Raw genomic sequence first — 26,000 nt, forward strand, 5'->3', positions numbered from 1 at the left:
AACTGTCTCACTTCTGATTCTCTCCAAAAATAATTTCTCATGTGACAATTTCTACATGTGTGTTTTCTATTTTTCTATTCATTTATGTATTATTAGTTTATTTATTTCTTTATCTCTCTTACTTTTTTATTTACCTTTCTGTTGTGATGCTCTGGATGTTTCTAAACCCACAAATTCAGCCTCAATGTTCAACCCAACTTTCCTATGCTGTCACTTTAACACGTCCAACCTTCACCTCTCACCGGTCCTCGTCCCCTCTTCTCTCAACTTCCTGTGTGGCCTCCCAAATCAAACACAGGCCCACATCAGCTGTTTCTTCTTCTCTCTTCCTCTTTTCAGTCTTTCTTGGCGCTTAACTCCCAGCATGGCAAATATGAACTCAGACAGTCCCATCCAGTGGTTTCACACAGTCATGTCACTGGTACACTTTCCAGCTTGTAATTCAGAGCGCATGTTTCCATCAACATACATGCTGCTGGACCCTTCAGTGTTTTAGGTCAGGTGCACTGTCTTTTTGCCTGCTGTTAATTCTTCAAGTCCACGGTGTTGTTCTGTCTGTCTTCTGTCTTCATCAGGAGATTAACTGTCCTTTAAGCTTCTCAGGATAAGGACAGGATGAGAGGTGAAGCTGTGGACATTTTAAATCAAAGCCTGTTTTCGTCCCAATTCTGTTAATCTATCATTTTTCTGCTGTATTCTTCCAGGAGGTTGAGCAAGTCCATGGGCACCTGTATTAACACACTAAGACATTTATTTAATATCATTTTCATTACTATTACTTTGCACTTTCATTCTCTAATTCCTCTGTTTTCATTTTGAAATGTCTCTCACAAGCTCACAAGCTATATTCAGACTTCCTGCTTCACTTCCTGCCAGACACACACTGCGATTGGTTTATAAAGGCCTCTCTTATTAAAATACATAAAACAATCTATCCAGAAAATAAGCACTAAGAATATATATTTATCTTGTAACATTGTTTAAGTTAATGAACAATTGTGTTGAAAACTGAGATTACAATATCAATCAAGATAATTATAATGATGGTTTTTGCTGTAATTAATTGTTGTAATTAATGTTGATGTTTACATGATCGAAATAACTTGAACACAAACACAAACAAACAAAGAGGAAGACCGCACCGGAAGGAAACAACTACAAGTCCCAGCATCCTCTGTGTTTAGGGAGCAGCAGTGAAAGTGAAAGCAGGAGGAGGAAGGTGGAGCTGAGGCAGGTGAGTGTTTACGTGAATATGTTTCTTCTTATGACATAAAATAATTCCACGCTGTTCGTGTCTGTGGGTGAAATGTGAGGCCGGTCGGCTCCTCTGAGCGCTGGTTTCCTGTAAGTAGAGAGGAAGTGAGTTTAGCTGAGCCTCCGTTTAGTGTGAGAGAGCAGGAGGAGAGTGAGAGCTGTGCTGAGGCAGGGTGAGTGTTAACACCGCTCTGACATTACTGTGTCTCTGTGGCGGGAACAACAGGCTCCGTCAGTGGAGGCAAAAATAATCAGACTTTGGTTTTTCAAAGGAAACAACTTTATGTCGGAAGTTCCCGCACGCTCATTGGATAATGATGTGTCAATCTCGAGCTATTAGCCAATGAGCGTGCGGATTCACAGAAAGACCCGCCTTTATCACGGGACTTTAAAAACTACAATGGCGACAGAAACTCCGTGAGTGGAGTTCAGGGTGACGTTATGAAACTGTGACGTTTGAGCCACTTCCTGTTCTCAGTCCCAGCGTCCTGATCACCGAGGTTTCTGTTGCTCTGATATCTGATATTGATTATATTGGTAAACAGGCTGTAGCATAAACATCAAACACAGCTGAAGCAGTTTTTTGGATGGTTGGCTTCAAATGATCCGTCGGTTTGAAAAGTAAAAACAATTAAAAAAAGGTGAAGCTGATGCAGGGTGAGTGTTAACACCAGGACTTTAGAGGGAAGAAGAGTCACAGCTCAGCATGTTGTTGACGGGGTTGTTGTTCAGTCGGGGGAAGACATCTGAATCATTGCAGGGGGAATGGCTTTCACAACTTTAATGAATTTACTCTGAGTACATGATATGCCATAATTATCTATGAGTTTGTTATATGTTAACACATTTCCGTCATTGTCTAAAAGGTGTAAAACCGTCCAAATGCCATGATCCATCCAATCCTTATAAAAGATGGATTTTCTTTTATCGTATACATCTGTTGTTCCAAATCGAATTTGTATGTGGAGAAAAAATATGCTTGTGTATCATTTTCCAGTACTGGAGAACCTGTTTGTGAAAATTGGATAATTTAATTTGGAAATTTCAAAGTCGCACTTTATAAGAAATTCAATGCCACCCAGCTTCTCCAAAATTACTTTGGGAAAATAAAACCAAATAACGTTTGAATTATTATGAAAGATTGCAACCATTTGAGTTTGATGGAACCATCATTGCTTCAAAATCAATCGCATTCAAACCTCCTTCTTCAAATGACTTCACTATATCATTCTTCCTAACATAATGTTGCTTGTTTCTCCAAATGTAATTGAAATTAATTTGATTTATATTATTGATTAGACTATTGGAAACATATAAACATTGTGATGGATAAATCAATCCAGAGATACCTTCTGTTTTAGTAAGCAAGACACGTCCAAAGATGGAGAGGTGTCTTTGTAGCCTGTAATCTTTTTGATTTCTGGGTAATTTGCTCAAAATGTAGATTTTCTCTATTATTTGTGTTCTTTGACATTATAATACCCCAAATATTTAATGTCAGTTTTAACAGCTATGTTAAGAGAGCTACTAGGTCACAATCATGAATAGTTAATAATTTGCATTTTCTAATATTCAGGTACAAACCAGAAGCCTTTGAGAAAAGTGAAATTTCATTCATGTTCTATAAAAACTGACGATTCCTCGTCTAACATTAAAGCGTTTAGATGTTCCAAAAGGTAAAGAAACAGAACTATTGAGTCAGAGTATAATAAAGAAATTAAATCTATGAAGTTTTGTTTACCAAAACCAAAATAGGGTAGAGCTTTTAAAATAAAAGGATGTTCGACCGTATCAAATGCCTTATAAAAGTCTAAAAAAAGAATCACACCATCATCTTCAATTAAGTGATTAGAATCCAGTAGATCTACAACCAATCTAATATTATTGGTCGTAGATTATCGATTAGTCTTTTATCTTTACCAGGTTTGGGAATAAGGGAGATAAGACCCTGTTTCATTGTCGTTGCTAACATTTCATTACTAATGATTTCAGTAATAGTTTTGAAGAAAAATTCTTATTTCTTTCCAGAAGAATTTATAAAAGATTGCAGTCAAGCCATCCTGACCAGGAGCTTTGTCATTTTCAGTTTGTTTAAGGCTTGATCTCAGTCATCCAGTGATATATCAGAATCACAAATTTCTCTGAATGCAGAATCAATTTTTGGAGTATAAGGTTCAATCTGATCACAAAAAGTTAATGAATCAGCAATTAAATATTTTGAGGAGTATAAATTTGAGTAAAATTTATGTTTTTCTTCCGCTATAGTCTTATGATTTGTGCATTCCTCCCCATTTATGATTAATGTATTAATAGATTTCTTTTCTTGCCTCTGTTTCTCCAAATTGTAGAAATATGAAGCACTTTTTCAGCTTCTTCTATCCATTTTGCACGAGCTCTAATGTAAGCTCCATGAGCCTTTTCTTGTATAGATCATCTAATTGAGTAAAGACAACAGGGATTTCTTATCAGCCTCTGACATAAAATGTCTATTACAATAGTTATTTATATTGTAAAGTAATTTACTTTCAAATTCCTTCTGTTGTCTACTTTTCATTTTACTAAACGTAATTGAAAATTCTCTAACTTTAAATGAAAAAATTCCCATCTATGTATGTAATTGCCAATTGTTACGTTGTTGTAAATGTTATGGAGGAGCTCTTTAACTATCTTAACATACCCGTCATCAATTAATAGATCTGCATTTAATTTCCAGTAATCTTTTTTAAACTGCGTTTTATTTTCAGGGTTAAGTTTAAAAGTAATAATACTGTGATCTGTCAACGGGGCTGCTGAGATGGAAACATGTGAAACATCTATATAGTAAAGTCGACCCAACCACAGTATGGAACGCCAGGAGTGCCATAATGAATTAATTAAATGCACCATTGAATAATAAATTAAATGTGACAATAATTAATTAAAATTTGAAATAATTAATTAAAATGGGAAATAAATAATTAAATAAACATTTTTTGACACATTTAATTAATTAATTAATTATTTCACGTTTTAATTAATTATTGCCACATTTAAATAATTATTTAATGGTGTATTTAATTCATTCATTTTGGCACAGTTGACCTCCTTCAGGTCTCACCATAAATTTATTTTATGTGTCAACCTCACCCATCAAACCCAGGGGGCGGGGTTAACGCTGATCGAGTCAGAACCATTGCTTTGGCCTGGTGGCCATTGTTTTTAGAAGGCGTTACTGCACACCAACAACTGCCATGTGGAAACTAACAGAACTGAACTTTGAAAAACCCTGTTTGTGTTTGTGTGTGGGATGGACTCAAGCGCAGACAAGGCAGCTAGAATACAGTTCAGTTTTTTACTATACAACACCAGGTGCAAATATATACAAGTGAGATGGCAGGGGAAATCCAGGGCACAGGGAATCCGGGAAAGGAGCTCTTCACACACGAGGGACTTCATAAAAAACACAGCACACCAAGGGTTCCAGGAAACGGAATTCCTGTTTACAGACAACAAGTGATTAATCCAAAGGGTCAGCGATACGAAAAGGCAACAAGAGACTAGTACTCCGGAGCTTACTACCGAGGTTACTCAATAGTCCAGCGACGAGATGTTTCCAGCCTCTGCCTTAAGTAGTGGATGAGTTTAGGCGATGAGCCACAGATGTGTGATTAACTTCAGGTGCAAGGGCCAGGGGCGGGAGCCCGCAATGAGCTCCGCCCTGGCGAGACACAGCTAGCGTGAGAGAGGTAGATGTAAACAAGAAACATATGTAGCCAACCTGAGTCAGCCGGGCAGACACGGGGACCATGACAGTTTGTGTCTCACCAAATACCGTTTTAATATTTTTAGCCGAGAATGTAGCGGTTTAATCTTCAGATGTCTGGTCGGTTGGTCAAGATACAGCTTTTTTGCAAAAGTGCTTCGATGATTTCGGAGATGTCTGCCCAGCCCAGTCTCACGGCAAAGGTGGGACAGACCCGCTCGCCTCGCAAGCAATCGAGCTGCTATTACCACCGACAAAGCGCAGGCCGGTACACAGCTGTAATAACCCCCGCTGCACACTGACTTCATTTACAGAGGTTATATTTATCGTGTTTTTATTTCCTGATGTTCGTATGTGTCATACGTGTTCCAGTCGCCAATTCTGAATTAACTAACATTAAAAACATGTTTAAGGAGGAGAGAGAGCAAAAAGATTCGATTAACATCTGATGTTTGGGTTTTTGTTCAATAATCAGCGTGACCTGATAAACACATAAAAGAAATAACGTTGGTGTTTCCGTCATGTAGTAACTGTTAGGTTTAACTGTACAAAGGTGGTTCGACACTATGAAACACACACAGACTTCATGATGTTCGCCTCATTTTTTTATTGTGAATATTAATCATGAGGGTAAACGGGCCCTGTACACCACGGAGCGAGGTCAGCATGTCCACCATATCTTCAGCTCTCTGAGTTAACCCATCAAACTAATCTAACGCTCATCTACGAATAATTCACGGCTCATATCAATATTATTTTACAGAAAATCATCCTTATTGCTGCCAACTATTCCAGATACCATCAAATGTTAAAGGAAAATATCAGGATGAGTGTCTGTGAGCTGAGAAGGACATGAAGCGAGCAGTTTATCCCAGAGCTGAAGCTGCTCTGTGTGCAGAGATGAGCTCAGATTCGTGCTGTGATTGATCAACAGTCACAGAAATGTAGACTTGTAGTTATTACTGCAGTATGGTCACAGCAGATACTGATAAACATGTATTATGAGGATGGATGATCAAGTTTCTCACTCTCTCCTTTAAATCTCAGTTTTTTCTTCTTCACAGTTTATCTGTTAATTTATTAATGAATAACACTTAAAGAGTTTCTGTTATATTTCCCCTTGAACATCACCTTATTAGGGCGGCATTAGGAAATAGCCCCCCTCCAAAGAATGAATAAATGAATGATGATAATAATAAAATGATTCAAAAGCAGAGCTCAGAGTGGTAGAATGGTCAAACATGGATCCACGGGTGGTTCAACTGCATTTGGTGACATGACTAAAGCAAATCTTTCAAATAATCCCACCATCAACGGGATGTTGTCTCCTTTACTACGGTTACTTTACTTGGTCACCGTGTGAATTTCTTTGAAATGAACCAAATTCTTTTATTTGTCGGTTGTTGCATATTTAACCTCTACAGTCAGGAAAGGAGGAGATGAGGCCTCAACAATGTTGGGTTGTAGCTGTGCTTCAGGTTAGAGTGAGTGTCCATGGAATAAATGTAAGTCAGTGAACTGGAAACATGACTGTGTTCAAACTTTGTTTCCTTTTTATAATGAGTCTAATCAAAGGTGGACAGAAGTATCTCCACTGTGACTTTTCTGTGTCACCATCAGAGCTTCTGCACAGTGTGGAGAAAGATCCAGAAGCAGAGCTGGACTGCAGACAGCCAGTCAGAGCAGCTGTGTACAAAGTAAGACTGAACATCTGTCTGCTGATGGACAGATAACATTGCAGCATTATGGAGACATTATGGAGACAAAAAGAAAAGCGTCTGGATTTCTTTAAGTTAAACTTAAAGAAATCCAGACGCTTTTCTTAGACTGTTGGTTTCAGTGTTTAGTCTCATTCACACACTCCCCCAGACTCTTCACACACACTGATTTGCTGACATAAACACACTCCTGTGTGCTTCACACACACACTGAGGACCATCTACAGACTGTGAGCTCCGTCTTCTTTGTCTTTGGAGCCGAACTCTGACAAAGTTAGGAACAAAACTTTCTCCAGTGTGTGAACTTTCCTCCTAGACTCAGTCTGAGCAGTCAGACCACATATTTCTACAGCAGCACATGAAGGTGTGGCTCACACACACACAGGTGAAGGAAACAGCTGCAGTATTAAAAACTGCTTCACTGTCTACAAATATATGAACTGAATGTTTCTTTCAGGCTGTAAAAACCTTATTTATCCTCCATTACAGTCCTGCATTCAGAGCATTACTTCTGTTATATTAGTACATGTATTTTATTCTGATGAACACATGAAACTCTGAGCTGGATTGAATCCATTGAATCAGAGTCCAGGACTCAGACTAAACACGCTGAATGTGTCCTGAGCTCGGCCGCTGTTCCACAGTAACTGCTGTCAGAGTCACTGTTACTGAGTTAGCTTAGCTAGCAGAGCAGCTAGCAGTTAGAGTATGAACTCTGCAAGCAGTCAGCTCGGTCCTGGACATGGTTACTGACATAAAGCTGCTCTCTGCAGCCGTGTTTGACCTGCTGCTTTGTAGGACTACAGTAATGGAGGATTTGGAGGCTGAACTGGGCTCTGTGACACTTTTTGTAGTGAACTGATGAAAGCTGTGTCTCAGATGGATGTTAGTCCAACACATCAGACACGACCTCTGCAGCTCTCAGTTGATGTGCACATGAATGATTTGTGTTTCCTCTGCAGGTGAAGGTAGAAAGTGTGTGTGAGCTGATGTGAACTGAGCAGCATGGATCAGTGTGAGGACAGAGAGGAGGGAGTCCCTCCCTCTAAAAGCACTCTGTGTGGGGAACATGAGAGCCAGACCAAAGCTCAGAGGTGAGACGACCATCTCTAACTGTCCATGACTCTTCTCCATGTCACAGCTCAGCACTCACATCACTGCTCCATCATTATTCACACTCATACCTCTGTGTGTGTTGTTTTAAAGCCCAGAGCTGTGGGGCGTACCAGGCTCAGCTGGACATAACCCTGAAACTAATCCAGAACCTGGACCTGAACCCAGCTGTGTTTCTTTAAAGAGCAACAGGTCGAAGGGTGTTAGTGTAAAATTTAACAAAAGACTGTTATGTGACAAAGAGTAAGTACATTATTTTTATGAGATTGTTCATCATGTCTTTAATTTAATATTTCCAGTTTTTCCTTCCTGTCTCATGAAGCTGTTACATTTATTCTTTTTCTTTTAGGATCAATAAGAGGCCAGAATCTCCTGGACCTGAACCCAGCTGTGTTTCCTTAAAGAGCAACGTGTCGAAGGATGCTGATATAAACTTTAAAGGCTGTTCTTCTGCTGCTGAGAGGTAATGTGTGTCTAGATGTTGTTCCTGACTCTGTATTTCTGAATAAATCCTCATGTTTAATATCAGCTCAGCTCTTTTTCACACATTTCTATGTTGGTATGTGAAGCGGTGTGTGTTGGAGTGTTTCCACAAACACAGCAGTCAGAGTGGAAAGAGTGGATGTTGTAGGAGGTGTTTGTGTAGTGAAGAGGCTGAGTGTCTGTAGGACTCCAGCTGCTCCAGCAGGTGTCTCCTTTGTGCTTTGCTTCAAACACAGTGTAGGGAGGAGCTTCCACTCAGGTGTTTCAGGTGTTGCTGGATGGAGGAGGACAAATAGTTTTTCCCTTCAGTGACACTTCAGCAGCTCAATGTTCTGGGAGATGTTTGTCTTTATGAAGGTTTATGGATTATTGTTCTTACTTTGGTTAAACTGAGCAATACATTTTCCATCTAACATTTAAAGTAAATTTCCAGGTGAATAAAAGATCTGCAGCTGCAGCCTCTGTGATGTTTCACAGTCTGAAAGTAACAAATTCAACCAGAGTTCAAACAAAGGCTTAATATACGTGTGTGTTTGATATAATGCCAACAAGTACAAACAGGTGTTCTTACAGGTCTTAATCACAGAGGTCTGATAAGTCTGGTGACTTTCACATTCAGCAATTTTGCTGCCTTTTATTTTATATTGGCCTTTTTAAAGCCCTTCAAAGTCTCCCACATTCATACAGAGCTTTTAACACCAAACTCCTTTACAGTCCTTCTCCTCTCACACACGATCACACGACTGATTTGTCTGCAGCAGCTGTGTTACTGCTAGTATTTTATTATGTGTGTAATCTCCTCATATTGTTCCTGTGGTTTAGTTTGACTTCCTTCTGCAAACTCAGCTGCTCTGTTGCTGATACACGTCTCCATGAATATGATTGATCAGATGCTGCCAACACCATGTGTTTCATGTGAGCGCTCAGCTGAAACCCTGGGTTGACTTATCGAGTTAATAACAAGCTTCACGTGACTGTGAATGCTAAAGTGAATCAGATAAAGGAAAGAGACCCTGCTAATGTTGGACTCACTTCTTAGTGTAGATCCCAGGAGGAAGTTCAACATAGCCATTCTTTGTGCTAGCTCGACCAAACCTGAGAGCACAGTGCAGGATAATGATCATCATCTGTCTCTGTCAAGGACATTTAAAATCCACAAATAACAAACATAATTATATTTGATCATTAAAAATAATGATTAAACAAAGTGTCAAACATACTTAAGTAGAAGGACTGATGTTTGTGTTAAAATACCCTCTTAAAGCTGAAATAATGATTCAACTTCTTTACTCAAGTAAAGGTAAAAGAGTACAGGCTCTGAAATGTACTCACAGTATTAAAGTAAAAACGCCATCTTTGAAGGAAATTTCTGCCAGTTTTTGTGCAAAGTTACCTGAATTTCTACCTCCAACATTAATATGAGAAAATTATCTGAACTTTTATTCTAATGAATTTAATCAGCTTGAACATTTTGTAGCACAAAAGTAGAAAAAACCCAAAGGGAATCAAAAATAGCTCCGTTTGCTGTTGCCTGCATTGTAGATGGGCGGCTTTGCCTCAACACCTAAACAGGAAAATGAGTTTAGTCAAGTATTAAAGTGGGATTGAAGAGGTGAGGAAACCAGAGATCAGGTGTTGTGGTGCAGCATTAAGATAAGATGGGGCCTGATTATTTAAGACCTTGTATGTGAGGAGCAGCCAATGAAGGGAAGCCAAAACAGGAGAAATCTGCTCTCTCTTTCTAGTCCCTGTCAGGACTCTTGCTGCAGCATTTTGGATTAGCTGAAGGCTTTTCACTGAGTTTTTAGGACATCCTGATAATAATGAATTACAGTCGTCCAGCCTGGAAGTAATAAATGCATGAACTAGTTTTTCAGCGTCACTCTTTTTAGCATTTTTTAACAACAAGCTTCTATCTATTAGGGCTCTTGTCTCGCCGACTGCTGCCTCAGATCCGAGTCTTTCTCCTGTGTGCTCAGCTGTCTTAGAGCAGTTTGATCCCGTCTCCCTTAATGACTTGACTGCAGTAGTTTGTAACCTAAGATCATCACACTGCCCCTCTGATTGTCTCCCCCCAACTACTCTTTCAAGGATTGTCAGGTTGGAGATCGGCCTATAATTAGCTAAGACAGCTGGGTCTAGGGATGCTTTTTAAGTAAAGGTTTAACTACAGCCAGCTAGGGATGGGTACCGTTTAGATTTGTAAACCTGCTAAATCAGAATCAGTTGCTGATGATGGCTTTTTTCTTTTCCATCAATCACGTATAATCTTAACTCAAAGTGAACATAGACTTGATTGAAGTAACTCAGATCAGCCAATTCAAAATGCTAATTCAATCAACTCTGAGTTCATGGCTAGACTCAGTTTGTTGGCCCTGCACCTTAAAACTATTCCCTGTTTGTCTCTCGTGTTTTTTGGATATTGTTTTCACATCTTATGTCACGGCTAGCGGGGCGAGCCATGTTGAATTTAATAAAGGACCCAAGATGCCGACACTGCTGTGAAGTGAGTGAGCTTTATTGAAACGGTGAAGTGCAGTGGAGATGGGCCTGTGCAGAAGCTAAGATAACCTCTACTGAAAAAACTACAAAACTAACCTGAAACCTTAAACGGAGGCACGGGGAGACAACACAGACGAACCAGCAACAAGCAGGAGAAAACAAAGGGCTCATATACACAAAAGAGCCATCAGGGAATGAGAAAAGGGAGACACAGCAGGATTCATTGGACATAACCAGACAAGGGGAAGCAAAAGTAGACACACTAACATAGGACATGGCACTGTCAAAATAAAACAGGAAGTGAACACAGAGACACAATACTAACACAGTACAGAGGGAACACAGAAACCAAAACCTCAGAAGTAGAAAATCTTAATCAGAATGAAATTGTAACAAAAGACAATAACAATCAAAACAAAACTACTGAGTCCACAGACTCGGGACATACATCGGCTCAAACTGTGGTCATAAATATTTTGTACTTGTAAATCTGACTGTGTAGTTGTGAACTGAGTTTTGTAACATTGTGAAACAAAATATCTGGAAAGTTCATGTTTTTGCGTTCATTGATTTGTGTGTGTAAAAATGTAAAAATGTAATAAATGTAAGAAACATTAGAACTACTTTTGCTGACACAAAGTTTGGCGAGCACTGCAAGTTGTCCCTTTAAACCAGTCACTGATATAAAGAGAGCACCTTGTTCCAGGGCATCTGAGCATGGAGGGAAAGCTTTATGCAGGAGATGGTAAGAGCTGTTGGGACTAAAGAAACTGAGCAGAAAACTACAGACATCTGGAAACTGAGTTGTTAATTCTCAGTGGGATCAGCAGGACTAGCAAAGCTTCACCATGACAGTCATCTGATTGACTGAACCCATCCAAACATCACTTCATGGACCTTTAGCTTGTGTCTGTGTGTGGACAGACATAACATGAGCTAATTATACATTACTCCTCCACAGAGTGGACCAGCAGAGAGCAGAGGTTTCCACTGGTCAGTCTGCACAGCAGCATCAAACACACCTGGACTCTGTGGTTATGGTTTGTAGTACTACGTTTACATTTGTTCTTTTCAGTCACCTCTATGCTGCACTTTGTGGACTAGAGGATTGTCATTGTGTCCAACATAAATCAGAGTTTGGGCTCCATGATTTCAGTCAGATTGGGGTGACTGTAGCTCAGGAGGGGAGCAGGTCAGCTACTAGTCAGAAGGTTTGTGAATCAAACCCTGGCTGGCAAATGTACTGGGTAACGTACTAAACCCAAGCTGCCCTCTGATGCATCCATCAGAGTGTGAAAGAAAGTATTTAAGCATAGAACAATGTGCTTGGTTGAATGAGGCATGTTGTATAAAATGCTTTGTGTGCACAGAGTATCAAAGAGAGCTATATATGAACCAGTCCATTTACCACTGGGTAATTCATATAGTCTTCTTTTCCAGCGGCTGGAGGACAACATCACCATGTTTGTGAAGAACGAGCTGAAGAAGATCCAGAAGCTTCTGAGTCCAGATCACCCAGAAACTTTAAAGAGCCAGATGGAGGATGAGGAGATGTTTGAAGGAGAGGATGAAGATGAAAGAAAGAGCTGCAGAGAAGCATTTCTGAAGATCACACTCCACTTCTTGAGGAGACTTAAGCAGCATGAGATGGCTGACCATCTGCAGAGCAGTAAGAGAATTTCTCTAAAGACTGAATATTGATCTTTCCTAATAGCTCAAGAAATGGACCAATAGACATTCATCCTTTCAGGGTACTGAAAGGCTATGATATTTATTATATAATATTTTTTTCTGAATTTCTTACCTTCAGAAATATTTGCTCCACTCTGTAAACGTGAACTTAAAGCCCAACTGAAGAAGAAGTTCCAGTGTGTGTTTGAGGGCATCGCTAAAGCAGGAAGCCCAACCCTCCTGAATCAGATCTACACAGAGCTCTACATCACAGAGGGAGGGACTGCAGAGGTCAATGATGAACATGAGGTCAGACAGATTGAAACAGCATCCAGGAAACCAGACAGACCAGAAACAACAATCAGACAAGAAGACATCTTTAAAGCCTCACCAGGAAGAGACGAACCAATCAGAACAGTGCTGACAAAGGGAGTGGCTGGCATTGGGAAAACAGTCTTAACACAGAAATACAGCCTGGACTGGGCTGAAGACAAAGCCAACCAGGACATCCAGTTCATATTTCCATTCACTTTCAGAGAGCTGAATGTGCTGAAAGAGGAAAAGTTCAGCTTGGTGGAACTTGTTCATCACTTCTTTAATCAAACTAACGAATCAGGAATCTGCAGGCTTGAAGACTTCCAGGTTGTGTTCATACTTGATGGTCTGGATGAGTGTCGACTTCATTTGGACTTCAACAAACTAAAATCCTGACTGAAACAAGAAAGTCCACCTCATTGGATGAGCTGCTGACAAACCTCATCAGAGGGAACCTGCTCCCTTCTGCTCGCCTTTGGATAACAACACGACCTGCAGCAGCCAATCAGATCCCTCCTCAGTGTGTCGACATGGTGACAGAGGTCAGAGGGTTCACTGACCCACAGAAGGGGGAGTACTTCAGGAAGAGATTCAGAGATAAGAAGCAGGCCAGCAGGATCATCTCCCACATCAAGAAAGCTCGAAGCCTCCACATCATGTGTCACATCCCAGTCTTCTGCTGGATCACTGCTACAGTTCTGGAGGATGTGCTGGAAACCAGAGAGGGAGGAGAGCTGCCCAAGACCCTGACTGAGATGTACATCCACTTCCTGGTGGTTCAGGCCAAAGTGAAGAGGATCAAATATGATGGAGGAGCTGAGACAGATCCACACTGGAGTCCAGAGAGCAGGAAGATGATTGAGTCACTGGGAAAACTGGCTTTTGATCAGCTGCAGAAAGGAACCTGATCTTCTATGAACCAGACCTGACAGAGTGTGGCATCGATATCAGAGCAGCCTCAGTGTACTCAGGAGTGTTCACACAGATCTTTAAAGAGGAGAAACAACTGTACCAGAACAAGGTGTTCTGCTTTGTTCATCTCAGTGTTCAGGAGTTTCTGGCTGCTCTTCATGTCCACCTGACCTTCATCAACTCTGGACTCAATCTGCTGGAAGAACAACAAACAAGCTCTGAGACAGAGAAATACTTCTACCAGTGTGCTGTGGACAAGGCCTTACAGAGCCCCAATGGACACCTGGACTTGTTCCTTCGTTTTCTCTTGGGTCTGAAGACTAATCAAACTCGTTTGCAAGGCCTCATGACACAAACAGGAAGTAGCTCAAAGACCAATCAAGAAGCAGTTCAGTACATCAAGGAGAAGCTCAGTGAGAATCTGTCTGCAGAGAAAAGCATCAATCTGTTTCACTGTCTGAATGAACTGAATGATCGTTCTCTACTGGAGGAGATCCAACAGTCCCTGAGATCAGGACATCTCTCCACAGATAAACTGTCTCCTGCTCAGTGGTCAGCTCTGGTCTTCATCTTACTGTCATCAGAAAAAGATCTGGACGTGTTTGACCTGAATAAATACTCTGCTTCAGAGGAGGCTCTTCTGAGGCTGCTGCCAGTGGTCAAAGTCTCTAAAAAAGTTCTGTAAGTTATGAAGTTTTTATTATTTAATTTGGTTGGTATGTTATGAAAAACACACTGCCATGAACTTCTGTTTTGTTTTTGTCAAAATCACTGTAATATAATCACTGTACCTTTATATACATGCGACTTAATGCTGCTGCCCTCTTGTGGCTAAAGTGTAATTATGTTCTTGTTATTAGGGAGGATTTGAGAGTAAGGCTACGTTCACACTGCAGGCGAAAGCGCATCAAATCCGATTTTTTTGACCCTATGCGACCCATATCCGATCATGCTATGACAGTGTGAACGGCGTAAATCCGATATTTTCAAATCCGATCTGGGTCACTTTCGTATGTGGTACTGAATCCGATACATATCCGATGTTTTAGAAAGCGACTGCTGTTTGAATGGTCAAGTCGCATTAAATCCGTCTTTTACGTCACCAACACAAGACAGACGGCAATTATCAGCGCCCGATAAGACATCGCAAACGCTTCCTGGCCATCCCGTGTAGATGTCAGTGAAACTGTTGGGAAGACAGCGTTGGAGAAACGTGAACTTTTTATTTGTACTGTATAATCTGCAGATTCTGACAGAAATCTGCAGCTATCCTTTGAAGCACCGCTCCTCTAAAACAGCAATAAGGATCATTATTAGGTTATCTACATTATTATGTAAATAACAAAATAACTTAAAGCAAAAATTGGGAAACGTAAAGTCCGAAGTCTTTATATTAAGGGCCATCTGTCAAACAATATTGTTTGCTCTGGGTCTAAACAGAGCACGTTGTGTGTGAAGTCTTCTTTTGCGCATGCGGGCCGCTTTGAGCGTTCACACTAGAGCGCGTTTGCTGTCGCATTTTATTTGTAGTGTGAACGAGCAGATAAAAAAATCGGATTTGATCAAAAAATCGGAATTGAGCATTAAGACCTGCAGAGTGAACGTAGCCTAACATGCCAAGTGAGTCAGCACCTTCGCTTTAGCTTAAAAAATCCAAATTCTTACATCATCAGTTATAGTTGCATGTATTCATTATCATAATTTAACCTTTAATATTGATGTCTTAAATTTATTTTGATTAAACTAGCAATAATTTTATGGTGTATTAAATAAATACATCACTAATGAATTATTTATTTCAGTGATTAATTAAAAATGTACATAATTAATTTAAAAAAAATATATTGATAATTAATTATCAGTTAATTTCATTTAAAATAATTCATTATGTATTTATGTACAATTCAAATTAGTTAATTACATATTTTGTTGGTTTGTTTTCTATTTTAATTATTTTACTGACACATTTAATGAATTATTTAATGATGTATTTATTTAATTCACGTTGCTACTCCTGGCCCTGCATCGTTGTTCATAAATACATTTTATTTGTCAGCTTCACCCATCAAAGTCAGGGGGCGGGGTTAATGCTGACCAAGTCAAAACCATTGCTTTGGTCTGGTGGGCGTTCTTTTAGTGGGCTTTTCTCAATACTAAGTAGGCCTACACACCAGGGTTTGGACATGTGTGGACCCAAACTATACTTTTACCCTTTTTTGTGTGTCACCAAATACACTTTAATATTTTCTAGACAAGAATGTAGTGGCGTAATCTTAACCTCTTTTGGCTCCAAACAGAAGTGACAGACTTGAGCAGGGTTCATTTAAAGGCTGACAGAAGTGGAGTGGTGACGGGGAGATGTTTGACAGGACAGTGTTTCAGCCTCCACAGGTTCATGTTGTGCTCCATCAGTCAGTGAAGATGAAGTCAGTGCTGATGAGGCTGTAGAGTGTGTGAGGGATGTGAATGAGGATGATGAAGATCTGATGATAGCAGATAAAAACAGGCTGCAGAGACTTTGAGCCATACAGGGCACACAGTGTGTGTACAGAACAGCTGAAATCATTATGGAGGCCTCACTGGAATATGGAAGCATCACAGTACAGCTTCAGTGAAGCATTAAAGTCTCTGATATGAGATGAGAAATGAAGCAGCCAGAGCTTTTTCATGAGTGGAAACCCACTGTGACTGTGAGCTGCTGCTACAGCCTCCAGATTAGCCAGCAGCTCATCCTGCTCAACATTTCCTCACCAACTTTAATGGAAGTGTGATGTTTCCCTCTCCTCTTCTTCTCCTCTTCCTCTTTCATTTGTAAAGCCACTTCTGCTGCTTTCATTCATTTGGAAGTCCTGTAGCTGAGTTTGGGAGAGACTAACAGCCTCGGCAGCAGAGGGGAGAAAGGCTGTAACACCACCACTTTACTCTGTTCTACCTGTCACATCATTTTATCAGGAAACAAATATGCTCATGTTTTTACTATGTTTGTCTTGAAGATGTAAGAAGATCACATGGTGCTTTTTATTATTGTGTTGGTTTGTTTCCTGTCTCTTGGATGGAGCCCAGCTGTGCGTGGCCCCTGGGCCTGTGGTCAGAGTGTGTGCTGGATAATCCGGCCCAGGATGAGGCCAAACTGACATGGGATGAAATGTCTGTCACATAATTGAGCTTAGTGTAGTTTCATTTCTGCACAATTTAAAAACAACCAAAACTTTGTTCTGTCTTTTCTATGTTATACTGTAGACTTTCTTTGATACTGTGTCCAAAAGGAGCAGCTTTTACTTTGAAGGGGAGGCGTCTCTGTTTCCTCTTCAGGTTGGATGATGGAAGCAAATGAGTGTGTGATGTTCTTTCAGTGTTGCACTTTGTAGACGCTCCCTGAGCACTGGTCTCACAGCCAGCTGCACATAGAGACCAGTGTTGTTAGTCCAGGTCAGAAGATGACTTGTTGGAATGAAAATGAGCTTGTAGTTTGTCTGCTTTAATAATGTGACTGGAAAAAGGTGTTGGACTTCAAATATGTCCATTTCTTTCACACTTCACCTTTAAAAGTGAAGCCTTGTGGTTCCTGGAAGGAAAAACACGACTTTTTCAAGTCTTTGTCCTGTTTTCATGAGAAATGTACGACTTTAATGTGAAACATTCAGAGTTTTTTCTCTTGTTGTGTTTGTTTGAAGCTGCTTCCTGTTGGCTTCAGCTGTTTTGGAGTTTCCATTTTCTAAACTTCTACATTCTGAACCTTCTTCAGCTCTGAACAGATGATGAAACACTGAATGATTTCAAGCTCACACTTTGTCTAATAAACTTACATCTTTCATTCTTTATACAGATTGTGGGACTGTGGTTTGTCAGAGATCAGCTGTGATTATCTGGCAGCAGCACTGAAGTCCAACCCCTCCCATCTGAGACAGCTGGACCTGACCAGGAACTACAACCTGCAGGATTCAGGAGTGAAGCATCTGTGTGGTTTCCTGGAGAGTCCAGGATGTGGACTTGAAACTCTGAGGTCAGTCAGCATGTTTTAGTTGTGCTGAGATGAATATGATGTGAAAGTTGTGCTGACACTAAACTGCAGACATCAGGCTGATATTATACTGATCCACACTGAGGATCTTCATGGTAAAGTCTGTTTTCTTCTTCTCTGGTTTAGTCCATTGACTGCAGCAGAACAATGTTCACTTTTCAAACCTTCAAAAAGAAGAAGAAAAATCTTCCACTGGATAATTCACTGTGAAACTCTCCAACTCTTCATTCCACCTTAAAGTCTGTCTGACACTGAAATCCAAAGCAAAATGTGTGTTTGCTTTACAGACAGCAGTCCAACACAAACATACACACATCATCCAAAACACAGTCCAACATCCAAATCTCCTCCACTGCCAGCATGAATGATGGGAAAGAGAAGGAGGAACACTCTGACATTCAGGGTTAGAATGAGTTTCATGAAGCAGACTGTGAAGATCAAAGCTGCAGCCTGTGCCCTAGCTGTCATAGGGCAAGAGGCGTGGTCCACCTGCACAGGTGAGCAGTCCATCACAGGGCAAACAGAGAGACACAGAGAAGCACTCTCTCACATCCACACCTACAGCCAATTTAGAAGCACCAATGAACCTAAGCAGCATTTCATTGGACTGTGGGAGAACATCCAACCTCCACAGAAAGGCCAACAAGCTTCAACCTACAACCTTCTTGCTTTAAGGCACTAGTGCGAACCACTTTTCCCCATTTCAGCCCAAATCCTGCATCTTCCTGTTTCTGACTCCAGGCCAGCTCCACTAACACTTTCTCATCAGACACTGCCACCTAGTGGAGGAAGTCTTAGTCCCATTTGAAGCTTCAGATTACAGTTAGTTCCTTTACAAAGAGGTGGAGGTGGTGGGGCCACAGCAGCATCATCACTGAGTGCCATAGGACACTTAACCTTTGTTTCCATATGCTGGGAACTTCCTGTTGTTCCAAGGAGGACTGGAAAATGTGTGAAAATCTCCCAGTCAGTTCCTCACAGCACACTTCAATCATTTCCCTCCCACAGCATCAGGACCAGGGCTTTTTCTCTCTTTGGTCCCACTAAGAGATTTCCACACAAACACCTCATCAGTGGGACTCTCAGAGCTACCAGCCCTTTGCTACAATCACAAAGCTCTTCATTGAAATCAATGATATCAAAGCTGGAATCAAATGAGTCCAAGTCTTCTGCTGATTCAGCATCACATTCATCTTTGCTCCTTGTTCTGCATCCCCACCATGGACTTCATTCCTTTCCAAGCCAGCCTTGAGTGTCCTTTATTCAGCTCATCCTCTGCTTTACTTTTACACCTGATTTTAGCTGCTTTATCTCTCTTTCAACAAGTTTCTGTGCCTCAATCTTTTTCTTCTCTCCCTCACAACAAGACAGCTTCTTCTGCCTGAGAACATGTTGGAGTGATTTACTAATCCAGGGCTGCTTATTGGGGAAAATGCTTCCTGTTTCCAAAGTAATCCCCATTTTTCCCAGAAAGAAATGTAAGTAGAAATCGATGATCTAAGTGAGAACATGAGCCTTTAACAATAGCAGCAAAATATCTCTCCAATCTCAATACTCCCTCTCTCGACCTCTGGAACACCAGAGGTCACAATACATTGTGTTGGGTCACTCCTCGGCCCACTCAGCTGCTTCCATGTCCATCCATGGCATCATGGACATCGGGGTCACCACTCCCGCTCTGACCCTCTCTAGCCGTCCTCTGGCTCAGCAAATCAGACAACCTCATGTCATCTAAGTGGTCCAGTAATAAACACCAGCTCCCCCTCGAGAACACTCCATGCGTAAGATTAGGTTTTTTCTGCGTCCCTCTCTTGTGGTCCATCATGCCTCGGGCCTCCAGGATCCTCACCCCCCTGTGGTCGCCGAGATCTTGTGTAAAGCAAACAAACACCTTTTCCTGCACCTCCCTAACTTATCATCTTTGGGACTCTTTAATCAAAAGCCTGATCCTAATTATCTTCTTGACTTATTGACTTGTATTTATATATATTCTTCAACGTTACTCATCATTTTAAAACTCTTAAAACGCTGCTTTCACGTCCCTGCATGCGTTTCCTGTCGCTTGCCTTATCTAATCATCAACATCCTGTACACAGAAGTCTCGCTGCTGCAAGGCCTCCACTCTGACCTAGAATCTCCTTTCACAAGAAAATCATTATAAGCGCCTATTCTACTAAAAGATCCAAAAAAAACAACCACTTTAATCAATTAAGTTTAAACATATAAGCAATTACTCCTGCATACATTTTATCACAGCTAAACGCTGCCTTGAAACAACTCCTGTGTGTTAACACTAACTTCATTTTAAAACTCACATTTCCTATGTTATAGCCTGTTTTTGGTACAGCCTTTTTATTTCATCTTGCTCCTTTGATGTAACAATACCTTCTCATTCTAGTTTATCAGACTTAACCAAAATATATGCTTTCCTTCCTTTGGTCCTTCTCTAAAGCAAGAAACTCCTATTCAGTTCCTCTTTTCTGTCACTTGTTACAGGGCCAGCTCAAGTTCAGTTAAACGCTAAATTAATTTGAGGCCTTTTGCCTGGAATCAATACTGTCATGTGTGTTCATGGACTCTATATGTCTGTAAGCGTGTGCAATCCTTCAATAACTCATATCATCCTCACAGTAGATTGGCTAATCATAGCGCTAGCCAAAGGCTCGTGACCCACAAGAGACGAATTGAGCCACAACTCCCTTAAAGGCACAAAATGCAATATGTATAAAAAGTCATTTCTACGTATAAGCTCTCCCCTTTATCCTAAAAATAAATCTATGTAATATCTGTATGTGTGTCTTCTATTCATTAATGTAATTGTCAGTTATTTTCTCTCTTTATTTTACCTTCTTTTTGTTTACCTCTTTGTTTGTGACGTGGACATCCCTAAACCATCCTGAGTTCCGGCTTCAATTTCAACCCAATTGTACCCTCTATTCTCGCAGTCGAACTCGTCTGGGCTTCACCTTCCCACTGGCCCCTGTGCCCTTCTCTTAGTGTCCTTTGTTGTCTTGTGATCCCCAGCAAACACAGTCTGTTTCTTCTCTGTTTCTTCTCCGTTGCTCTTTTCAGTATTTTCCTTTTAGATTAAATCCCAGCCTGGCGAAATATCCCATTCAGTGTCTTTAAACAGTGATGTCACACTGTTCTTACCAGCCTGCAGTTCACGTGCATTTTCCATCACGTGCTTTTCTTCCATGTTGCTGCTGGTATCGTCAGTGTAGTTTCAGTTGCACTGTCTTTTGCCTGCTGTTAATTCTTGAAGTCCACGATGTTCTGTCGGTCTTCATCAGGAGATTAACTGTCCTATGAGCTTCTTCTCAGGATCGGGACAAGTGGGAGGTCAAGCTGTAAAATTTTAAGCCAAAATCTGGCCTGTTTTCTTCCCAATTCTGTTAATCAATGGTTTTGTACTCAAGATTCTAGGTTGAAAGAAGTCCACCTGTATTGACACACTAAAGCATACAATTAATATCCTTTTCATTTCTTTTCTTAAAACCTCCATTTGCTTCATCTGCCTGGAGTTTAACTCGTATGTTTCTCTCTCTGTGTGCTCACTTGTCACAGTCAGTTCCTTTTATGGGCATGCAAGTTCCTGTCACACACACCATTTCCTGTCAACCTTGCAGCTGCTCAGAACCATATTTTCTGTTTCTATCTCTCCTGTTTTGTTTTTTTTACAGGCTAATAAAACTCTTGTTTTACTAAGTCTTGATCTAAAACAATTCACCCTTATTTCACGCACACACTTCTAAATATACTAAATTCTTTGCGTTTGTCAGATCGTCTCACACACACACCGCCTTTTCTCTCACACTTCCACTTCTGCACTCACTCTACTATCAACTTTCATAGTGTTATTATTATTTATTATTTTGTACAAATCACACCCAATCACTCAAAACCTGCTACTCACAGCATTCACACACTTAAACTGTGACAAGAGTTGAGGAATATACTCACAACACGCTTTCCTAAGAGTATTTCAGACATGCCTATCTCTCTTCAGAAAGAGCAAGTCAAAGAAAACAATTGAAACCTCTATTAATTCTCACAGCACACACATAGAATAGAAAAAATAAAACACACCAGCATTTATTGCTGATGAGAGGTTACTCCTAAAAGTAATATGTTAGTCTTAAATATATACAGTGCACTCACTATATTTATATATCAAAACTCAGTCAATTACTATACATCCACTACGGCAACTCAAAACTTTATTTATAGCCCTCTAATGAACATAAATGGCGTCTTAAACACACACTCAACAATGTTTGCAGCAGTATTTGTAAAACCAACTGTGGTTTAAACAGTTCACTGCTGACTAATTTGCATTTTCACACTCACACACACACAGTCTAAAAATAGCTCCAGCACTGCCTCAGACTCCTTTCACACAGAGATCTCTTATTTTATATTACAAAGACGTCTTATATTTACAACCACTGTCACATCTGTCAGCTTTAGCGCCTAAACAATTTCGACAAATTTAAGTTAACGGTCCAACCGATAAAGTCCAACTTTTTTGTGATCAATTAACCAGTATCTGTCCAACAGTTTCTGGCCTCATCTCTAAAATCCCTAACTCAATTTAAAAGCGTCAACCAACCCAAACTTTGCCTGAAGCTCTATTTTTGGCATTTCACAGCCAAGGCTTACCCCGAAGTTTTAAGTTAAAGTTACACGCCCGAAGTCCAACTTCTGCTGGCCAAAAAAGCGCAGACTACCGTTCCAAACGGTAAGGAGACTCTAACTCCTAGTTATTCTGGAGTGCCCCAAGCTCCACAGTGACCAACTGACTATCCCTCTTCGAGGACAATGCCTAAGCGTCCTTGGCATTGGCAAGCGTTACCTCTGAGCACTGCGCTTCCTATCAGTCCAACTGACGTTCTTGAATAATTTATAATACTTTGGAACAACAGTAAAACAGCCAAAAAAGTGTAAGACTGAAGCAGGTCCAACCTTATAACCATACGGGCTCCACCCCAAACAATAACCAAATTCCCTAATATACTAAAATCACTCAGCAGTCCAACTGCTTTCCACGGTCCAACCGTATTAAATCCTTTAGCGGTCCAACCGTATTAAATCCTTTAGCGGTCCAACCGCATTCAATCATTTTTAGCAGTCCAACTGCATTAAATCCTCAGTACTGTCATGAGATTCTCATCAAAATCAAAGCAGACATTCCCCAGTAATTTCAGTGAGTAGACTTTAATTTGTAATGTCCAATTTGGCACACTTTGGAAATAATTCAACAGGTAGTGCCTTACCTTTGGATAAGCGGCTTAGAACAACAATGAGAAAAAGAGAGCTGATTATTAGCTCATCAAAACACAAAACAAAATCACAATGAATTATCGGTTAATTTCATTTAAAATAATTCATTAAGTATTTATGTACAATTCAAATTAGTTAATTACATATTTTGTTGGTTTGTTTTCTATTTTAATTATTTTACTGACACATTTAATGAATTATTTAATGATGTATTTATTTAATTCACGTTGCTACTCCTGGCCCTGCATCGCTGTTCATAAATACATTTTATTTGTCAGCTTCACCCATCAAAGTCAGGGGGCGGGGTTAATGCTGATCAAGTCAACACCATTGCTTTGGTCTGGTGGGCGTTCTTTTAGTGGGCTTTTCTCAATACTAAGTAGGCCTACACACCAGGGTTTGGACATGTGTGGACCCAAACTATACTTTTACCCTTTTTTGTGTGTCACCAAATACACTTTAATATTTTCTAGACAAGAATGTAGTGGCGTAATCTTTAACCTCTTTTGGCTCCAAACAGAAGTGACAGACTTGAGCAGGGTTCATTTAAAGGCTGATAGAAGTGGAGTGGTGACGGGGAGATGTTTGACAGGACAGTGTTTCAGCCTCCACAGGTTCATGTTGTGCTCCATCAGTCAGTGAAGATGAAGTCAGTGCTGATGAGGCTGTAGAGTGTGTGAGGGATGTGAATGAGGATGATGAAGATCTGATGATAGCAGATAAAAACAGGCTGCAGAGACTTTGAGCCATACAGGGCACACAGTGTGTGTACAGAACAGCTGAAATCATTATGGAGGCCTCACTGGAATATGGAAGCATCACAGTACAGCTTCAGTGAAGCATTAAAGTCTCTGATATGAGATGAGAAATGAAGCAGCCAGAGCTTTTTCATGAGTGGAAACCCACTGTGACTGTGAGCTGCTGCTACAGCCTCCAGATTATCCAGCAGCTCATCCTGCTCAACATGGACCTGTGGTCAGAGTGTGTGCTGGATAATCCGGCCCAGGATGAGGCCAAACTGACATGGGATGAAATGTCTGTCACATAATTGAGCTTAGTGTAGTTTCATTTCTGCACAATTTAAAAACAACCAAAACTTTGTTCTGTCTTTTCTATGTTATACTGTAGACTTTCTTTGATACTGTGTCCAAAAGGAGCAGCTTTTACTTTGAAGGGGAGGCGTCTCTGTTTCCTCTTCAGGTTGGATGATGGAAGCAAATTAGTAGCTGTGTCCCAAAACGTCGGCTGCATCCTCCAGAGGCTGCATTTGAAGGCCGATTACATCACAGCCAGGCGATGAAGGCTGTCCGTATTTGTCGACTCCTTCAAATGTGCCCGACAAATGCGTCCTTCATTTCCCCGAATTTGAAGGATTCGTCGGGTGTGTCCTTCGTGGCCCACCATATCCCAGAATTCATAGCGCGGCCCAGCCAAATTTCAGCTGCCAACAATGGCGGCAGCTACTAAGTTTTCAAATTACTCTTATTAATCTTTCTGGGTCACAAAATAAACTTTTAACATATTTTCAGGCGAGAAAGTAGCTGTGTAAACTTCAAATATCTGCTTGGTTTATCAAGACATCACATATTTGCAAAAGTGTGCCGACGTTTTCGGAGACGTCTGTTACCCACCCGCTCGCTAGCAAGCCGGGGGGTTCAATGGTCACTCCAGCCGGCGAGAGCAGCGGACGCCCGGCTTCATCGTTTTCAGACCCCGCTCTTTCGCTACTCAGGTGAAACATGATATATAAGTCACTCGGATAACTTAAAAATGTAATTGTTTGCCTTTTTTCTGTGTTTTATTTGTTCCGGAGTAAATCGGTTTGGCTGAGATCAAAGTTCCTCCGGGATTTTCACACAGCTGAATAAACGTTAAACAGGAAACTGATTAAACAGAAGTGTGAGACGGTCGAGAATTTACGCCAGTGTCCTGTTATATTTTAGATAGCAAGGAGCAGACGGCCGAGTTTATTAAACTCCACCGAGACAGCGGTGACGCAAATCTGAAGGCTAGACCGTCCCATTTCACAGCCTCGCACTTCCAGCCTTTTCAGTCTTTGAAGGACCCGGCCCACGTAGACCGCGAATACCGGGTCCTCCGAAGGATGCAGCCGACGTTTTGGGACAAAGCTAGTGTGTGATGTTCTTTCAGTGTTGCACTTTGTAGACGCTCCCTGAGCACTGGTCTCACAGCCAGCTGCACATAGAGACCAGTGTTGTTAGTCCAGGTCAGAAGATGACTTGTTGGAATGAAAATGAGCTTGTAGTTTGTCTGCTTTAATAATGTGACTGGAAAAAGGTGTTGGACTTCAAATATGTCCATTTCTTTCACACTTCACCTTTAAAAGTGAAGCCTTGTGGTTCCTGGAAGGAAAAACACGACTTTTTCAAGTCTTTGTCCTGTTTTTATGATAAATGTACGACTTTAATGTGAAACATTCAGAGTTTTTTCTCTTGTTGTGTTTGTTTGAAGCTGCTTCCTGTTGGCTTCAGCTGTTTGGAGTTTCCATTTTCTAAACTTCTACATTCTGAACCTTCTTCAGCTCTGAACAGATGATGAAACACTGAATGAGTTCAAGCTCACACTTTGTCTAATAAACTTACATCTTTCATTCTTTATACAGATTGAGTGACTGTGGTTTGTCAGAGATCAGCTGTGATTATCTGGCAGCAGCACTGAAGTCCAACCCCTCCCATCTGAGACAGCTGAACCTGAGTAACAACTACAAGCTGCAGGATTCAGGAGTGAAGCATCTGTGTCGTTTCCTGGAGAGTCCAGGATGTGGACTTGAAACTCTGAGGTCAGTCAGCATGTTTTAGTTGTGCTGAGATGAATATGATGTGAAAGTTGTGCTGACACTAAACTGCAGACATCAGGCTGATATTATACTGATCCACACTGAGGATCTTCATGGTAAAGTCTGTTTTCTTCTTCTCTGGTTTAGTCCATTGACTGCAGCAGAACAATGTTCACATTTCAAACAGTG

At 40.8% G+C, this 26,000-nt stretch overlaps 2 pseudogenes across 1 annotated transcript in view; both read left to right on the top strand.

Annotated features, from left to right (window-relative positions):
* The window catches only part of LOC146581185 (NACHT, LRR and PYD domains-containing protein 12-like), a 503,983-nt pseudogene that overhangs the window by 465,383 nt on the left and 12,600 nt on the right, over window positions 1–26,000 (top strand). The window lies entirely within an intron of this gene.
* Window positions 1,205–14,581, top strand: LOC146581202 (protein NLRC3-like; annotated as a pseudogene).

The sequence above is a fragment of the Mchenga conophoros genome, linkage group LG3 (genome assembly GCF_057382185.1).
Source record: "Mchenga conophoros isolate Kocher_MC1m ecotype Shallow Benthic linkage group LG3, M_conophoros_male_GT1.1, whole genome shotgun sequence".
Lineage (NCBI taxonomy): Eukaryota > Metazoa > Chordata > Actinopteri > Cichliformes > Cichlidae > Mchenga > Mchenga conophoros.